Source organism: Stegodyphus dumicola, chromosome 11 (genome assembly GCF_044657685.1).
Source record: "Stegodyphus dumicola isolate Sdum_Otavi_A_Nest chromosome 11, ASM4465768v1".
Lineage (NCBI taxonomy): Eukaryota > Metazoa > Arthropoda > Arachnida > Araneae > Eresidae > Stegodyphus > Stegodyphus dumicola.
The window spans coordinates 150213022-150231605 of NC_140778.1; the positions used below are offsets into that span (position 1 = coordinate 150213022).

Consider the following 18584-nt stretch of genomic DNA (forward strand, 5'->3'; position numbering starts at 1 on the left):
TCCAAAATGGCTGCGCCATGAAGATGTATGGATGTATATGTATGGATATTTTTTGTTGCATGGACATGTATGGATATTTTTTGTTGCATGAAAGGTAAGTTCAGTTGCAATACTTGTATGTTTACTTTTTTTGCTTTTCGAATTTATGTTATTTATGTCATTTTGACAGTTAAATGTTTCACAGCTTTATGAATTCAATTGTTACCATTCTATCGTGAATTACGTGTATCTCAATGGCTGGCTGTCTTTTCAAATATCTAATTTGCCCTGCTATCCAAATGTTTATGATTGAATTTTTTTTAGTCTAGTTTATGCATTCAGTTTCAAAATAATATGTGTGATCAGACTGCTTATTATTTTATTGCAGCAATAAATTTTTGTTAAATAGTTTGAACAATTGTATAAAAATAAGAGTTTGCATTGTTTTGTCCAAAATATGTATGGTTGAAACATTATCTTAATCTAGTTTGTAATTCAAGTTTCTTTGGGGGGTACTGTTCTGTTATTGGGACCAGAATCGGAAATGTATGAACCTGTGTTCGTAAGTATGTGCATAGATGTGTATATGTAGACACACAAACATACAAATATACAAGCATACATAAATACATTTCTGAACCCGGTCCTGATAACAGAACGGTACCTTTTTTTAATCTTTTTTGAATATTTTATAAAAGGATTAAGCACTTTTCAAACTGCATATCATTTTAAGATTCAACTTGCAGGAAGACAAAATATGGTCATTCAATCAAATGCTTATGATTGCTTTTAACATTTTCTCATAAATATTGTTTGCATTTTTATTGTATTTTAGATACTTTAGTTATGTAAAGTGAACATGAGAATATTAGGAAAGCTGAAGAATATGAATAGCTACCATAATACGTGTATTTTTTCATCGAGCCCATTGTTTTAGAAACCAATGCACCATTATTATATGCTGGCTTATTTTATAGTTATATGCAGTTTAATTTTATGTTCATGTTACTGTAGTATTGTCATTATAATAAAAGTATTGATAATTTTTGTTGAATCTTGCAAGTTGCCTAACATTCAGAATTATTACTACCGAATTTTACTGATAGGTTTTTTCGAGTTGACATAATCTGTCTGATAAATAAAATAAACTGGTGTTTAAATTATATGCATTTCTCTTGATGTTTCATTGAAAGTGAGATGGAAATATAAATGCTATCCAAAAAAGTGAATTCTTTTTGCCTGAAATAACAAACTGTACTAAATGATTAATGTTTATATCATTTTAGAAATGTCAATATTAAAGTTTCTCCCCCTTCTCTTCTTTGATTTTGAAATAATTTATAATAAAATAATATATGCATAAGTGTAATTAATGTAAAGTGTCATTCAATAATATAATTTATTTTTACTGATATTTTTATATTTCTTATCTGGGTTTTCTTTTGGTGTTCGAAGGAGGAAGAGACTGTAATGTTTTAATTAAGGAAATAATTAAAACATTACAGTCTTTTAAATGACACAGTTACAGTAATGTTTATTGAAGCAATCAGTACTGTGTGATTGCCAGTGATTGAATAATGTTAAAATGCATTGTTCATAAGAAAATTTGCTTATCTTTGTGTTATAGATTTTATTTTGACACAAGCTGAAATTTGAATTATTGGAAGCACTTTGAAAACCCAAATTATTTCCTGAATCATTAATCAAGTCAATATATAACATACAAATTTTCATACAAAAATATTTCTTTGAGCATATTATAAAGAGCTCATTTAATTTTATTATTTGTACAAATTTTAGACAAAAGTAGCATGTAACAGTTAAAGATTTATTTAAGCCTACTTGTTACTTGTGGTAACAAAGAAGTGTAAAAGATATTGCCACATTAGCGAACATGACGATATTGATAGTTTAGTAATTTAATAATATATTGAGGAATGCTGGGAACTTTCAGAAGTAGACATTTCGGAAATGATGGGCTTGATAAGAAATTTACATGGTTTTATTATTTATTCTTTAGTTAAGAATGGATTTTAGATGTTCATGTGAAAGAATTCTGTTTAATTATATGTGAAAGAATTGTTAAAGTTTGGCATTTAAAAAAATTAATTAATAATATGCAATTATCTTTTTACTATACATATATTACTATATATTTCTAATGCGCTATGTAAATGTCAGTGCTAAACAATTGAGATACTATTGTCAGGGCAATCTTTTCTTGTACATGAAAAATTCTGATATTTTCTTATCATCTGCCCTCACAGCTTCAACTTATGCTAAAACAGCAAGAGTATGCACACGATAATAGCAAACTATGAATATGCATACCACACACATGTATTTACATGCTTTATATTTAATCTTTATTTCTGAATAGTATTCCATTGGATGAAAAATATGTGAATATTGACCCAATATATATATATTTTTGTGTGTGTGCATCCTAAAATTTCTTGTTTCTTATAAAGTGCTTATTTGAATTACTACTTGTGAACAGAGCAGTAGATATGAACCATAAACTAAGCATTTTGCCAATTTTCACAGCTTTGCAGATAGTCAGAAAGCACCAAAATTTGTAATAATGTTAAGTTTAAATGATGTTCTATACTTTTGTGTTAATTTTTCTATTCTATTAATTCTATTACTGTGTTATCAAACTTTCTGCAGGAATTTCAACTGGTTAAGATGTTATTACCATGTGGAGAAGAATTTGGTTTTCAAGCTAGAAAAAATTGCAGCTGAAGGATTTTGTAGAAGGTCAGTCAAACTGGTTTTAGTTAATTATAATTTAATTTTGGGTGAAGAATTCTCAAATTTATTTATCATAAGTGTCTAAAGGTCTTCTAAATTAAATTCTGCTTGTTTTTGAAATTTTTCATGACATTCGTTCTTTGATTATTATTTTTTTTTTTAATTTACTAACTTATGTCCAGGCACATAATGTTGCATTTAATGCCATACCTTAAATATTGTAAAATGTTAAAATAATACATTTCATTTAAAAATGTGGTTGTGACAGTAAATTTTCTGTTACATTTAATCATATCTATAAACATTGGTATACATCATTTTTCAATAACCTGTATATTATTTTGTGCATTTCTTTTACATCCAAGATCTGGCATATGACTTGCTTTTCAAACTGATAACACGGTGTAATAATGTAATCTAATGGTTAAAGTTTACTATGGAACAGGCCAAATTTAATAAATTATTCTTTGATAGAAATTTATTCATGTGTTCAGTGTGTCTCATCTCTTTAAATTGCTAAAGTAAATTTTATGTACTTGCATTTAGGAATTTTGACTGTATCAGAGTAATTTTGTTTCAGTTATTATAACATGCAAGGGAAAAAATTCATTCATAGCTCCGTATTTAAAATTAGTTAATTAAAGTCCTTAATAAAGAGGGACGTTTTGTTGTTTTTAATGTCGACAGAACCGAATAAAAAATGAACTAAACATTCTCGTTGACATTGAGAGTTGAATAAAAGCTCACCTCAAAATAAAATGAATTAATAAATTTATGGAAAATTTTACATTGCATATATTGAGCAGAAAGAGTAAACTGAATATACTTAATGGAATCAATGATTGGTAGAGTTGATAGCAGAATAAAATGCCTTAATTGCATGGTAAACAGTAGATCTTTTGAAGTTTTTCTATGTTGCGTAAAATGCAGATTTAAATTTTTGATATTGATTGTCATATAAATGGCAATTACTGTTTTATTTTGCTCTGAAATGAATGGTTAGTAATAAAATTCTGGATGAGACAACCTTTAACATGCGCTAGAATTTACAAAGTTTAATTTGGTGCTGATTTCAACGGGTAAATTTCATTTTACTGAATTTTGCGTAAAATAATACCAATGAACCATTGCAAATTATTTTCAGAACTTTTTTTTTTAATCTAAAAGGGCTATTAGTTTTGAAATGTGACTTCATATCGTCAGTCGTAAACTTGTTTCGCTTTTCATTCAAGTCTTGCCATTTGGCAAAATTTAACATATTTACCTTTAAAATCTAATATATTATTGACTAACAAGCCAAGCTATTTAAAAGCATTACACACAGTTCTTAACAGTGCTTTTTTAAATTTTTAATCTGATTGATTTAAAATGCATTTAATTCATGATATATCTAATTGAAAACATTTTAATATTTCTACATAATTACATGATATATTTCTTCATTTTTCAAATATATAGAAGACATATAACTTTCTGGTCTCAGTATCATATAAAATGTTTTGCTATTTCCACTGCCCCATCTGTATTGATAATCTATGCATTCATAAACTTTTAGCCTCTTTGAGTGACTGCTAAAATCTGAGGCCTTTCAGATTTTTTTTTTTAATTGTATAAGCAGAAAGATAGAATTTTAGAAGAGCTTCTTGAGTTACCTTTTGAATGATATAAAGAATTGTTAACATAATGTCAAACTTTTACAACTAAATATTAAATATATAAAAAAAGCCTGCAGCATTCTCATGTTACGAAAACATATTTATTTATTCTGAGGCTAGGAATTGATTTAGTTTTAAAAATACAATTTATTCCTTTTAACAATTTTCCAACAGTGTCATCAAAACACTATAAATTCCTTACATGTTTTAAAGAAAGATGATTCATTTATGTAAAGATTATTAAATGGGTAATTTTATTATTCAATTTTTAATACAAATTAACTGAAATTAGAGACTGATTTTGTAAAATAATTTAATTATGAATTTTGTAATCTTGACGCGATCCAAGAAAGACTTTGTATTTTTTTTAAATAGGCGGGGGGGGGGAGAGAAAATGTTCTCACGACCCTCAGATATCTTTTCATAAATATATATTTTATCAAAGTGTTTCTTTCATTCTGATCCTTTTAAGAGGTTGGAATGACCCTGACATTTAGATGGGGTCGCGATCCCGACAGATGTCGTGCGAGTATAAAAGTGTGTGTCCTCCGCGAGATTTCTTCAGAGAACAGAAGAAGACGTGAACTGAGCTGGTAAGTCCCTTTGGTCCTATGAATATGGTTATCTATAAAATCGATTTGATTCTTTGTTTTTTTAAATAATCATAATAATCATAACTTCATTAAAGACCTTTGAAACTTTGAAACTTCTTAACCCTTTGAAAAGAAAATGTCTCTTTCAAGACGACGACTCTAAAACGTTTTATTGTTTTTTTTTTCCCCTTTCTAGATCTTCCCTGTTATACATATATACCTTTTCGATTCTTTTTTTTTTTTTTTTTTCCTGTTTGTGGGAGACATCACCGTATTCATCGCCATGGCGTGTTCAGAAAACTTTATCGTGCTCGATCTAGAGGGTTTCCAGTCCTACAACCACAAGAAGGGTGAATTTACCTACGTTTTAAAAGAATTGGGCTATGCGAAAAAAGATTTTTTGACCGTGCGATCGTTGACGTTTGCTCCTCCTCAACCCTTCCACCAACTGAGTGAAAAAAACCAAAAGACGAATGCCTGGCTGACGAGAAACTGGCACGGACTTCGTTGGAACGAGGGTCATATACCCTACAACCATTTAGGACGCATTCTCCAATCGCTCACTCACAGCTTCTCCACGATTTATGTGGTGGGATGCCAGAAAGCTAAATTCTTTGCTAAAGACTTGGATTATCAAAAACCCGTGACGGAAATTTATGTGCAAGATGGAATCATTTGGAAGTATCGGGGAAAATGTGCCCGACATCATCAAAGGAGGAAATATTTCCATTGTGCCGAAAACAAAGTGCGCAACTATGGGTGGCATATTATGGAAGGAGAATTTTATATCAATCACGTCTATCCGGACGGAACGGAGAAAGAGGAGAGGATCCAGGAGGAAGCAGACAATCCTCTGCAAGCTTTTGATAAGGCCTACGATCAGTTAGAGAAGGATCCGTCCCCAAAAGCGTAGGATGACCTCATCCAGAAATGGGATAATCTGTCCTGTTTCCAAGTGATGGAACATCCGGATGAGCATACGCCTTTCCACTTGATGGGCTCTTCTTCTTCTTTGTCGTCAACTTCCTCCAATAACTCGAGGAAGACGGAGGGTTGGGGAGACATACCTGAAAATATTCCCCATTACGATCCAGCAGCCTGTTGGGACGAACCTTCCAAAGAATCTCCTGAGACCCCCAAAATATCTTCAGAGGATCCAAAGACAAAATCCACTGAGTGTTGGGACGATGAACGGACGACTCATGCTCCAAAATCCACTAAGACTATGTCCACTGAGTGTTGGGACATTGAACGGACGACTCATGCTCCAAAATGTACTGAGACTATGTCCACTGAATGTTGGGACAATGAACTGACGACCCATGCTCCAAAATCTACTGAGACTATGTCAGAGTGTTGGGACGATGAAACCGAAAAGACGACAGAGAATTGGGATGACTGTTCTCAAAAGTATTTGAATTGATATATACATAAACTCAGGAGAAAAAAAAGAAAAGATATTTAGAAATAAGTAGGGAAAGGTTCTCCGCTTTCCCTATATTTATGGAAATGGACTAAGAAGAGAGAGAAACGAATCAGAAGACCAAAAAAATGGGTCTTGGAAGGAATGAGTGCAAATGCATTCGATGATGTTATTTTTTTATTTTGTGGACTGCCCTATTTGTATTGGAATATACTGAAAAGGGCGTTCATGTCGGTTTTCAGTATATTCCAATACAAATGAAGCTCGATCCAAGGAAAAAAATTATGTCTTTTTTTTTTTATTTTGTGGACTGCCCTATTTGTATTGGAATATACTGAAAACGGGCGTTCACGTCGGTTTTCAGTATATTCCAATACAAGTGGAGCTCGATCCAAGAAAAAAATTATGTCTTTTTTATTTTGTGGACAACCAATTTTGTATTGGAATATCCTGAAAACGGGCGTTCACGTCGGTTTTCAGTATATTCTAATACAAATGGAGCTCCATCCAAGAAAAAAATGGATGTCTTTTTTTTATGTTGTGGACTGCCCTATTTTGTATTGGAATATACTGAAAACGGGCGTTCGAGTCGGTTTTCAGTATATTCAAATACAAATGGAGCTCCATCCAAGAAAAAAATGATGTCTTTTTTTTATGTTGTGGACAGCCAATTTTGTATGGGAATATACTGAAAACGGGCGTTCGAGTCCTTTTTCAGACAATTTCTATACACATTCCACTATATCAAAATGACGTCATCGTTGAGTCCAAACAGAGTCGTCTCCGGAAAAAGTCGTCCCCGGACAATTTTATACCGAATTTGTATAGAAGTATACTGAAAATGGGCTTGAGGGCCGCTTTCTAGTATATTCCTATATACATTCGGTTGCATTCAGAAACAAAAAGAATGTCTTTTTGAATGGACAGGATGACTATGGAAACCGGATCTCTCTCTCTCCCAATATTGGATGAGAGAGTCATTGAAGACATCAATTTCAGACGAAAAGGGTTTTTTATTAATTAGTAACACTGAAACATCAATTTTTAAACAACTCTTTTACTATTCTGTATCTTTTTCGTTTGTCTTCCCATCCTTATCTTTATCTATTATTACAAACTCGGGAATTTCTGATTTATATTCTTGTAAACGATGAAAATAAACCAAAGCTTCCTGAAAAGCACAATATTTTGTTCGGCCTAAATGTTTAGAACAAAATGATGTGTATGTATCTGTACAAGATACACTCGTTTAATCGCATAAATTTTCCCTCTCTGATCGAAAATTCACTATAACTGGACGAGCGAGAATCTCAGATAAAAGATTAATCTTCCAATAATCGGGACAATAAATGGTTTTATATCCTTTAGTTAATGAAATAAGGAATGCTTGTATTTCATCATATGGTAAATGTCCTTCGTTCCACGAAAAGCCATGCGTGCTGTCAGCTAAAGGTAAGTAAATGGAAGTCGGTTTTCAGTATATTTCAATACAAATGGAGCTCGATCCAAGAAAGAAATGATGTCTTTTTTTATTTTGTGGACTGCCCTATTTGTATTGGAATATACTGAAAACGGGCGTTCCCGTCGGTTTTCAGTATATTTCAATACAAATGGAGCTCGATCCAAGAAAAAAAATGATGTCTTTGTTTTATTTTGTGGACTGCCCTATTTGTATTGGAATATACTGAAAACGGGCGTTCACGTAGGTTTTCAATATATTCCAATACAAGTGGAGCTCGATCCAAGAAAAAAATGATGTCTTTTTTATTTTGTGGACAACCAATTTTGTATTGGAATATACTGAAAACGGGCGTTCACGTCGGTTTTCAGTATATTCTAATACAAATGGAGCTCCATCCAAGAAAAAAATGCTGTCTTTTTTTTATGTTGTGGACTGCCCTATTTTGTATTGGAATATACTGAAAACGGGCGTTCGAGTCGGTTTTCAGTATATTCAAATACAAATGGAGCTCCATCCAATAAAAAAATGATGTCTTTTTTTTATGTTGTGGACAGCCAATTTTGTATGGGAATATACTGAAAACGAGCGTTCGAGTCCTTTTTCAGACTATTTCTATACACATTCCACTATATCAAAATGACGTCATCGTTGAGTCCAGAGTCGTCTCCGGACAGAGTCGTCTCCGGACAAAGTCGTCCTCGGACAATTTTATACCGAATTTGTATAGAAATATACTGAAAATGGGCTTGAGGGCCGCTTTCTAGTATATTCCTATATACATTCGGTTGCATTCAGAAACAAAAAGATTGTCTTTTTGAATGGACAGGATGACTATGGAAACCGGATCTCTCTCTCTCTCCCAAGATTGGATGAGAGAGCGGCCCCTATTTGTATTGCAATATACTGAAAACGGGCTTTCGAGTCAGTTTCTAGACTATTTCTATAAAAATGGAGCTCTATTTACGAAAAAAATGATGTCTTTTTTATTGTGTGGACAGCCCTATTTGTATTGCAGTATACTGAAAACAGGCGTTCGAGTCGGTTTCTAGACTTTTCCTATACAAATTTCACCATCTATATAGAAATGATGTCCAAACAAAGTCGTCCCCGGACCATCTTGATGACCGAATATGTATAGAAATAGTCTGAAAATGGGCTTGAGGGCCGGTTTCTGGACGATTCATCTACAAATTCGGCCGCATCCAGAAAAACAAAAATACATAATTTCTTTTTGGGTGGACAGGAGATGATAAATTTCTTTTCTCTCTCTCCCAATATTGGAGCAGAGAGTGGCCCAAAAAAATTGGTCTCGGAAGGAATCGAATGCATCTTGAAATGCACTCATTCCTTCCAAGACCCATTTTTTTGGTCTCCTGATTCAACTCTCCAGTCTATGGTATAGGGAAAGCGGAGAACGTAATTGAAAAACATAATACCAAAATCGGTAACAACTTATTTCTCGCCCTTTTGGCGATAAAGGTAGACCTCGAATGAGGTAAAACTTCTTGAAATCTGCCACTTGCAGTAAGAATGAAAGATTAACTTAAGTTTGCAAAGTAACATAAAATTTTACTTATCTTTGTAATATTCGGACATCCTTTTCTGGGCCCAGTCCTTAAAGGTATTGCAGATAGTTGTTTGATTTATCCTCCTTCTTGTACGGGCTTGCCCTTCAGTGCCTTCCTCTGGAAGCTTCCTTTTTTCACCAGTTCGGTCACCCTTGAATACCTTCTTTTTCTCCTCTGCTTGTGGTCTTGGCCGTTTGATGGCAGCTGGTCTTGGCGGAACCGGGAAGCTTCTTTCGTGTTCCTGCTTGGACCTCGTTGCTGGCCGTTCAAATTTTCCTTGTAACTTTTCCTCCGCCGCTGATGGCCCTTCCGCAGTTCGGCGACATTTGCTGCGGACAGTCCTGAGAGATCTTCCGTTTTAGAGCCGGGTTATAGTTGCCGCCATTTCTCCTGGTTCCTCCTGCTTAACAGACCATCTATTAGTTCGTAATGGGCTGCCCTATTTCTTATCGCCACAATATCTTGGTGGCTAAAATTTTCAGGATCCTTTAAATACTCATAAATGCTTCCAAACTCAGGATCCTTACCCAGTTCGGTTATTACAGTTTCTCGGGAATTTATTGTACATGCTGTGAGCATTGCCACCTTTACGGTATTACCTTGTTCATCTATTTTAATTCTTGATAGGGCATCTGCTACGATATTTTCCTTTCCGGGGGTATGCTTGATTACCAGATTATATTCTTGCAGCTTGAGTGCCCATCTTATTAACCTTGGGGATAAGTTTTTCCTTGAGTACAATCTAGTTACCGCCGCATGATCAGAGTACACTGTTATTGGCGCCTTTTCAAAATAGACTCGAAACTTTTGCACTGCTAACAGAACTGCAAGTGCCTCTCTCTCGGTCGCGGAATAGTTTCTTTGTGTTTGATTTAAAGTTCGGCTAAAAAATGCTACGGGCTGCTGATTTTGCGAAAGTACCGCTCCTACCGCATAATCCGAAGCATCCGCTGAAATTTCTAAATTCTCATCCTTTTCAGGAAATTTCAACACAGGGGCTTGCGTTAATGCTTGTTTTAATTTTTCGAAAGCACTATTGGCTTCGGCCGTCCACGAGAATCTTGCCTTTTTCCTTTTTAATTTTAACAATGACTTAGCGATAGCTGCAAAATCTTTTATAAAGGACCTATAATATGAACAAAGTCCTAGAAAAGAAGAGAGCTTCTTTGCAGTGTTTGGAGTCGGATACTTTTGTACAGCGATTATTTTTTATCCATCTGTCTCGATTCCTTTTTGAGATATTTTGTAACCTAAATATTTTAATTCAGGGGCTGCAAATTTGCACTTTCCGACATTAACTTTTAGACCGGCCTCATTTAATAAAGAAAACACCTGTCTTAAATCCTGTACATGTTGGTCGAGATTATCACTAGTAATAATGATATCGTCTAAATAGATAAATGTGGAGTTTCCAAGAACAGGTCTTAACACAATGTCCATGCATCGCTGAAATGTTGCCGGGGCCCCTGAAAGGCCAAACGGCATACGCAAAAATGCATAAGTGCCAGACTTGGTTATAAAAGCAGTCTTAGGCACGTCCTCAGGCCTAACCCCTATTTGAAAATAACCAGTCGTTAAGTCTAAAGTCGTCATAAATTTGGTTGATTTTATGTTCCTTAGAATTTCTTCAATGATCGGTAACGGATATACCGGATATTTAGTTATGGAGTTTAATTTACGGTAATCAATAGCGAATCTCCACCTTTTTGGATGCGTCAAAGGATAGTCATTATTTTTCTTACATAAAACCACCGGGCTAGCATAACTACTTGAAATGGGCGTTATGATCTTTTTACGTAGCATATCGGTAATATGCCATTCTATAATTTTTTCCTTTTTCTTATCATACCGGTATGGTTTTTGGCGAACTGGCATTGCATCTCCGGTGTCAATACTATGGTTAGTAACCTGAGTAAATCCTGGAATATCACTAAATAACGAAGCAAATTCACTTACCACTTGTCGGATTCTTCCTTGCTCGTCATTAGGGAGGTGGTCAAGTTTTAACATCGGCGGTTCAGCCTTTTCTCCACGAACTGGTTTCATTGTCAGCTTAAGGGACGCTTCATTAAAATCCAGTGTTGCTTGTGTGTCTGAAAGAAAATCTATTCCTAAGATTATATGTTCTTGCAGATTCTTTACTATAAAAAACATCACCTTTACTTGTTCGTCCTTGATACGGATATACAGAGGTACTTTACCTATGCACTTACATCCTTCTCCTTGCGCAGCTAACACTGTCGTATTATCCGAATTATATATGCGATATTTACGAAAATACTTCCTAAAAAAATCTTCTGCCACACAGGAACACTGCGCGCCTGTATCCAGGAGTGCGGTGGCTGGGATATTATTCACCAACACTTCAATCTTCGGAAGAGTCAGATTTTTCACCATTACTGTATTTAACTTGTAGGAAGAGGGTTTTTCGTGGCCTTCGGATTTCCACACCCTCTCGTCAGCAGAAATCCGTTTTAGTTTAAATTCTTTTTCGTTTCCGTGCTTTCCTTCTTTTTCCACTGGCCTTGAGACTTTTTTTGCTGGATTGCTATTGAACTGTCGACGTTCGCCGGCTGTTTTTGAATGCTCGGGTTTCCTTGCCCACTGATTCGCTTTTTCTCCGTAGCCGTGTGCTTGAGTTTGCTGTAGTCTTGGCGTACCAAATTGGTTTCGCTGTTGATATTGGCGTCTTCTTTCAACGTCCGCCGTTCTACTTTCAAACTGGATTGCTAGCTCAAATAACTTTTCCAGTGTAGTCGGATTTCTTAATTCAATAAAGTCTTGCACTTGGGGCAGTAACCTCGGCAAAATCACTTGAATTATTTCAGGATCCGGACAGTTTCCATACAAGAGTTTGAAGACGTGAATTTTTCTTAAAATAAAGCTTGAGAAGTTTTCGATTCTTTGTTGATATATACTAAAAAGTTCCGTTTCTAATTTCGCACGATCCCTTACGACAGGGAAGGCTTTTAGTAGGGCAGTCTTGAAATTATCGTAAGTATAGGTGGGACTTCCTGCTTGACCCAAGAGACTTCTGCCTATACATTTGAACCAGTTAAGCGCTTGGCCCCTCAAAGCGCTGGTAGCTAAGGTAACTTTTTGAAACTCGTGCACGGGGTAGAGCATGAAGTGGTCATCCAATTTTTCCAAAAAACTGGTTACCGGTGAGTTTCCATTAAATGTTGCTTCTGGTTTCATCGAAGCGCGCATGGTCTGGACGATGTAACCAAATCCTTCCAGGGCGGCAGCTGGCATTTCTGGATTCTGAGCCGTTTCTGCAGGCAGCACAGGTTCTTCTTGAAACTCGGCCATGGTTATTCTTCTTCGTTGGGCGCCACTATCAGGGTCAATGTTTCTTCTTACCTTCTTCGGGAACATGCAAGGACCTGACTCGGAACAGGGAGCTTACTAAAGCTATGTTCAAAACTGTGGGAAGTAGATAGGATACACAAGAAGGGTATACAAAACCCTTTATTTTCTCTATTTACAATGACTTCCGTACTTCGGAATACACCGACCCGCTACTTGGGGTCAAAACGTAAAAGTATAAAAATAAAACTAAACTCTAATTTAACTTTAGAATAATAAACGTGGAAGATTGGCCTTATATTAACAGGAAGCGTATGTAGTACAGAGAACTGTGAACACTACAATACGTTTAAAATTTATCAAGAGGATTAAAACCTCTGGCCTGGAAGGCAACAAGCAACTGCGTAACTTCTAAGGTAAGCGGCCTGCTTCGACTCACTGCTTCCTCTCTCTCGCTTGGCAAAAAGCCACAACTTAAATACTTGGCGTTCGCCAGACAAACTTTGCATAAAAACCTTAACGTTTATAATTCTGGCCGGAAGTAGAAAATAAGAAGTGATAGTAAAGATTTAAAATAAAATAAACGTTAGTAAAACTTAACATCCTTACAAGTTAATTTCTTACATTAAAATCATAACCGCTTGTACTCTTTTTAAGATGTCCCCGGATAAAGAGCCATTATTCTAAAATAGAAATGATAAAATCATTTGAAATATCATTTTTCCTTCTCAAAAACTAACTATTTATTTCGCCAAAATATAATCGAAAATAAATTTAGAGCTATGAAATAAATTCAAGAAGATGAATAAATATTTTAAAATTCATTCAGTTGTATAAAAAAGTAAATAATGGCAGCACAACATTATAATGCATCATCATAATATTAGCTGAGAGCTATAAAAAAGTTTCTTTCCTACCAAAATGGTTTATATAACTCTCCTTTTATAAAAGCTCGAGAAAGAAAATATATGTATACGAGGGCCATCCAGGAAGTAGATTACGTTTCCGTCTGTGTCCGCTAGGGGCGGGGCTAGCGCGGCCATCTTGGGGTCAGAGCGTTGCGCAGCTCAGTCTGCATCTAGCCGTGCTAGTGAGAGGTTCGTGCTGTGCTCCGTTCAGATACTGTGACGGTTTGAAATGTCTGCGTTAATTGAAAATCCCGCGAGCTGCGAGGTGCGCTCAGTAATAAGGTTTCTGACTGCAAAAAACTGTAAACCGATAGAAATCTATCGGCAGCTTCGTGAAGTGTATGGGGACAACATTATCACTGAAGGTGGAGTGCGTCAGTGGGTCATAAGATTTCAAAATGGCCGAACCAATGTTCACGACGAAGATCGAAGTGGGAGACCCAGCATAGTGACCGCCGAACTTCTCGAAAAAGTCGATGCTAAAGTCCGTGAAAATCGAAATTTCACAATAACGGAACTTTCTTTGAATTTTCCACAAATTTCGCGAAGTTTGTTGCACGAAATCATCAGCGAAAAGCTTAGTTACCACAAGTTTTGTGCAAGATGGAAGGCAAGAAGAGGTAACGAAGTGGTTGAAGGCGCAGGCGGCCGAATTTTTCGACGAAGGAATTTCCAAGCTCGTACATCGCTACGATAAATGCCTTAATTTGTATGGTGACTATGTAGAAAAGTAGTATTTGAGTGTGGCTTTCATCTGTATATAATAAAATTTGTTTCCTATACTTTGTTTATTTTTTTATTCCAAAACGTAATCTACTTTCTGGATAGCCCTCGTATATCATGTGCATTTGGTGAATTGACGTATTAAAGGCATTATTGTATATAATATAAATATTTGCTTGTGATTTTATGAAATAACAAGCAAGCCCCCCAAACAAGCAAGTCTGAAGCCCATTCAAATACCCTGTAAAATTATAACAAATTATTTTGCAGGATACAAATATGCACATGCTTTTTATGAAATATGCAAACCTCATGCAAATATAATTCTGTTTTATTAAAATTAACGATTATGAAATTTATTTTAATATAAATATATTACTCTACATAAAGAAATCTGCAGGCATCTTTATTCTCATTATTTTTCTATTATTATCATAGCAAAAAAAAAAAAAAATAATAATAACAGTCTTTTTCTTATAATAAGCTAATTAGATTAGTTTAAAAATACGACCTGCGAAACTTTTTATCCTCCTTGCTTCAGTTTTTCTTATGACAATTACGCACTTTCTTTAACTGGTTGATATAAGATCCATTTATTTTAAATACTTTTCTAAAACGTATTAGAAAAAATAAGAAAATAATGCTAGCGCAAAATATTTGGTTGAAAAGTTATGTAAAATTGGGTTCAGTACCCAAAACAATAAATAAAAAATGAAAACAGACTTTATATTAGTTCAAACGGGCATTTTTTTTTTTTTTTCATTTACAGACACATACATGTTTCGAGAGCATTTGGGTTAACGCCACGTTGGGCTAAAAATATTTAGAAACAGCATATCATTAGAATTTCCGATACACAGGCTCGCAGGCTGTAAACAAAAATGTTTTGTTCCTTACAGTGTTGCCATTGCTCGCTTTGAAACTGTTGAGTTTTTAAAAATCCGGTAAAGTTTTACAGTATATGAAATAGACAATAAAAACATATTCCAGATTCTAAATTCGGCCTTCGAAGTGTCCTTGTTCGAGTGCAGGACTATGTGATCCAAAATGTGATGACTCCAGGTAACGTTGTTTTTCCGCAATGCGAAAAACATACTTACGTTCATGTAGATTCTCATTATTTAGTTTCTTTAAATAAATACAGGGCGATAATATTTGGTGGCAACAGTTTGAAAAGTAATTCGGGCATTTAATGTGATTCGACGCAAAATGCCGTTTCGAAACTAACAGCCCTTCTGTACTAACGCTCATTTGGATTTCAAAAAGGAATTATAAAATTAGAAACATTAAAATAAAATCCCGAAGCTTTCAGATTTTATATTACGCTCAAATGGGCTTTTTTTACGCTTTGTGTGTTACCTTTATTTATTAAATACCCTGTTCTTCGCAATTAAAGCACATAAATTCCAGTTCAACAGCAATATCATAAAATATTTAAAAACAGCATATCTTTAAAATTTCCGATAAACAGTCTCGCACGCTGGAGATAAAAATATTTTATTCATTACAGCGTTACCACTGTTCTCTTTGAAACAGTTGACTTTCCTAATCAAAAATTCGTCAAAGTTTTACAAAATATGCAAGAGATAATAAAACAAATTCGAACTTAAAAATTCCAGTTTCCAGGTTGCATATTCGAGTGAAGGATTAAGTTATTCTTAATTTGATGGCTTTAGGTACTGTATTTTTAATAATACAAGACATATATTCATTAAGATTCTTAATGGTTTAATTTCTTTAAATATACAGGACGATAATATTTGGTGGCAACAATTTAAAAGTTGATTCGCCGTTTATAGTGAAACACTATAAAATGTCGTTTTTAGACTAGTAGCCCCTCTGCCCTAGCGCCCCTTTGGGTTAAAAAAAAAAAAAAAAAAAACTACGATTTTTGAAAAACGAATTTGTAAATATATGTATGGTTATAAAATCCGTTCTTAAATTTTGTATATATTATGTACATATTTGTTATAAAATTGAAGCGTTTTGCAGAAGATTTTCCTACAAAATTGTACTCACAGAAATGCGTTCTTACATTCGGTTGAACGTATTTCTCTTGCGATACTGAGAAAAGTTTAGCTCTATTTCTAAAAACAGAAGAAGTATTTTCAAATAGGGTGCATGTTGAAAAGAAGCGGTAATGTGAAACGACTGGAAGAAAGAATAGAATATACGATGAAAATTAGGTGAGGGACGATAAGAATGAAAGGCAATGTGCATTGTCATTCTACGTATTATATATGGTTTGGTTTTATTATATTACGGCAAGGCACTAGAGGGCTATCTACTTTTAAGGGGGTATGCCTTCGTGGAGGGCTTTCTAAGAGAAACTGGCTCGTATACACGTTAGACGTGGGGAAATCCACGAAAACGCCCATGCAGCCAGCCCGTTCGCGGGATTCGAACCTCGGACCGAACTACCAGTGTTCAGCGACGTTACCGCTCGGCCGTTGGTGGGCCCGTATTATATATGGCACCTTTGATGAAAAAGACTTCTTTTCTGCTATCCAGGAGAGTCAGTACGCCCTAGACATGTATAACTATTATCTGTTCGTATAACTTGGCTCACGCTGTAAAATTTAGAACGATGCGAAAGAAAATTCGAAAGTGCAGTTTACATTTAAATTTTTCCAATATCGATATTACCTGCTAATTGCATTAAAATTAGCTAATTACAGAGCACAAGAAATATAGTAAGACTAGAATTCTCTTATTGCGAGTGTCGAGTTTAGTACTGTATGCGAATAAAATTTTTAAATTGGTTTCATCTAGTTAAACCTTGCTAATAGCCGAATGATAAAACACTTGCCGATAATTTGATTTAGGTTCGAACATAGGTGAATGGGATGACTGGATCATAGGGTCAGTTTCCCTTAGAAAGCCCTTCACGATGGCAGCCCTGGTATGTTTGCAATAAGTAGCTCTCCTATGTTCTACAATATGCAAATAGTAAAAACTATTTTTTATTGAAAATGATAAATTACGAGTTTTGCTTTGTAAAAAAGAAGTATCTTGTTGAATTTTAGTTTCTTAGAGGAAAGAAGGAATAAAAGATTATATATTTATTTCTAACTGAGCCAGCCAGCCACGTGAACAAAACTTAATTGTGCTTTTTTTAGTTGAAGTAGAAATATATTGTGCATTTTGGTGAATAAAAATAATTTTACACTTCAGTTTTGCCTTAGAATGTCTGCTTTGTATTTTGTTTTACGGAAATTAAAATCGTTAATTTTTTGTTGCAAACCCTAGATGGAAAAAACATTCTCTGTATAAAAAAATAACAGTCACACGTGTACGTAATAATAAATAAGTATGAGCCTATAGAAAGCAAACCCGCCAAGACTTTTTTAAATATTCAGATAGATTGTGATCATATTATCCCGGGTATTCGTTGAAATTAGTTGAATTTCTGTTGCAAAGCTTACTTCTACTTCAGTGCATGTTTTATATAATTTCTAACATTTGCACTTTGAGCATGTGTGTTCTTGAACACATCAATATTCTTGAGAAAAACCTAACTGAAAGAAGATGAGTCTAATCATGATCAGTTCTACACAATTTTATTTTAAAATTCGTTACCATTTGCATTTTTTTGAGCGCAAACATAATTTTTTTCTTTTCATATTTCAAAACTTTCACCCCTTACACCCTTTAAAAATAACTGCATATTATTATACTGAAAAATAAAATTTCAGACAGTATAGAATTCTGAGAAATCTTAATTCATTATATCGAAAACCAAATTATAAATATAAATATGTATAAAACTATATGTTTCTGCATTAGGTAACTACACTGAAAGTAATACTGATAGAAAATGTTTAGTAAAACTATGCTTTGCCTCTATTTAACTATAATATTTTGAAAAAAATATTTTAAATTTTCCTACTGCACATACAAAACTTATATTCAATAAAACGCATCAAGAGCGTTGGCCCATCAGCAAACGAGCAATAAAGTCTCTGAACGCTGATAATTCGGCTGAGAATTCGAGTTTCGGCGAACGAGCTCACTGCGTAGGCGTTTTCTTTGTTTTCCCCATGTGCAACATATATATGAGACAGTTTCCCTCAGAAATTCCTCCACAGAGACATCTCTACTCTTAGGCAGGTAACCTTCGAGTGCTTTGCCACAGTCACATTAAATAAAATAAAAAAAAAAAATAAGTAATCATCATGAGCATTTGACTAGAGTCACTGTTTAATTCTTT

At 34.5% G+C, this 18584-nt stretch overlaps 1 long non-coding RNA gene across 1 annotated transcript in view; it reads left to right on the forward strand.

Annotated features, from left to right (window-relative positions):
* Positions 1-18584, forward strand: part of LOC146994429 (uncharacterized) — a 26899-nt gene continuing 8315 nt past the window's right edge. Inside the window, exons 1-2 of the long non-coding RNA XR_015044150.1 lie at positions 1-94; positions 2650-2739. This is a non-coding gene — a long non-coding RNA (uncharacterized LOC146994429). The remainder of the gene's footprint in view (positions 95-2649; positions 2740-18584) is intronic.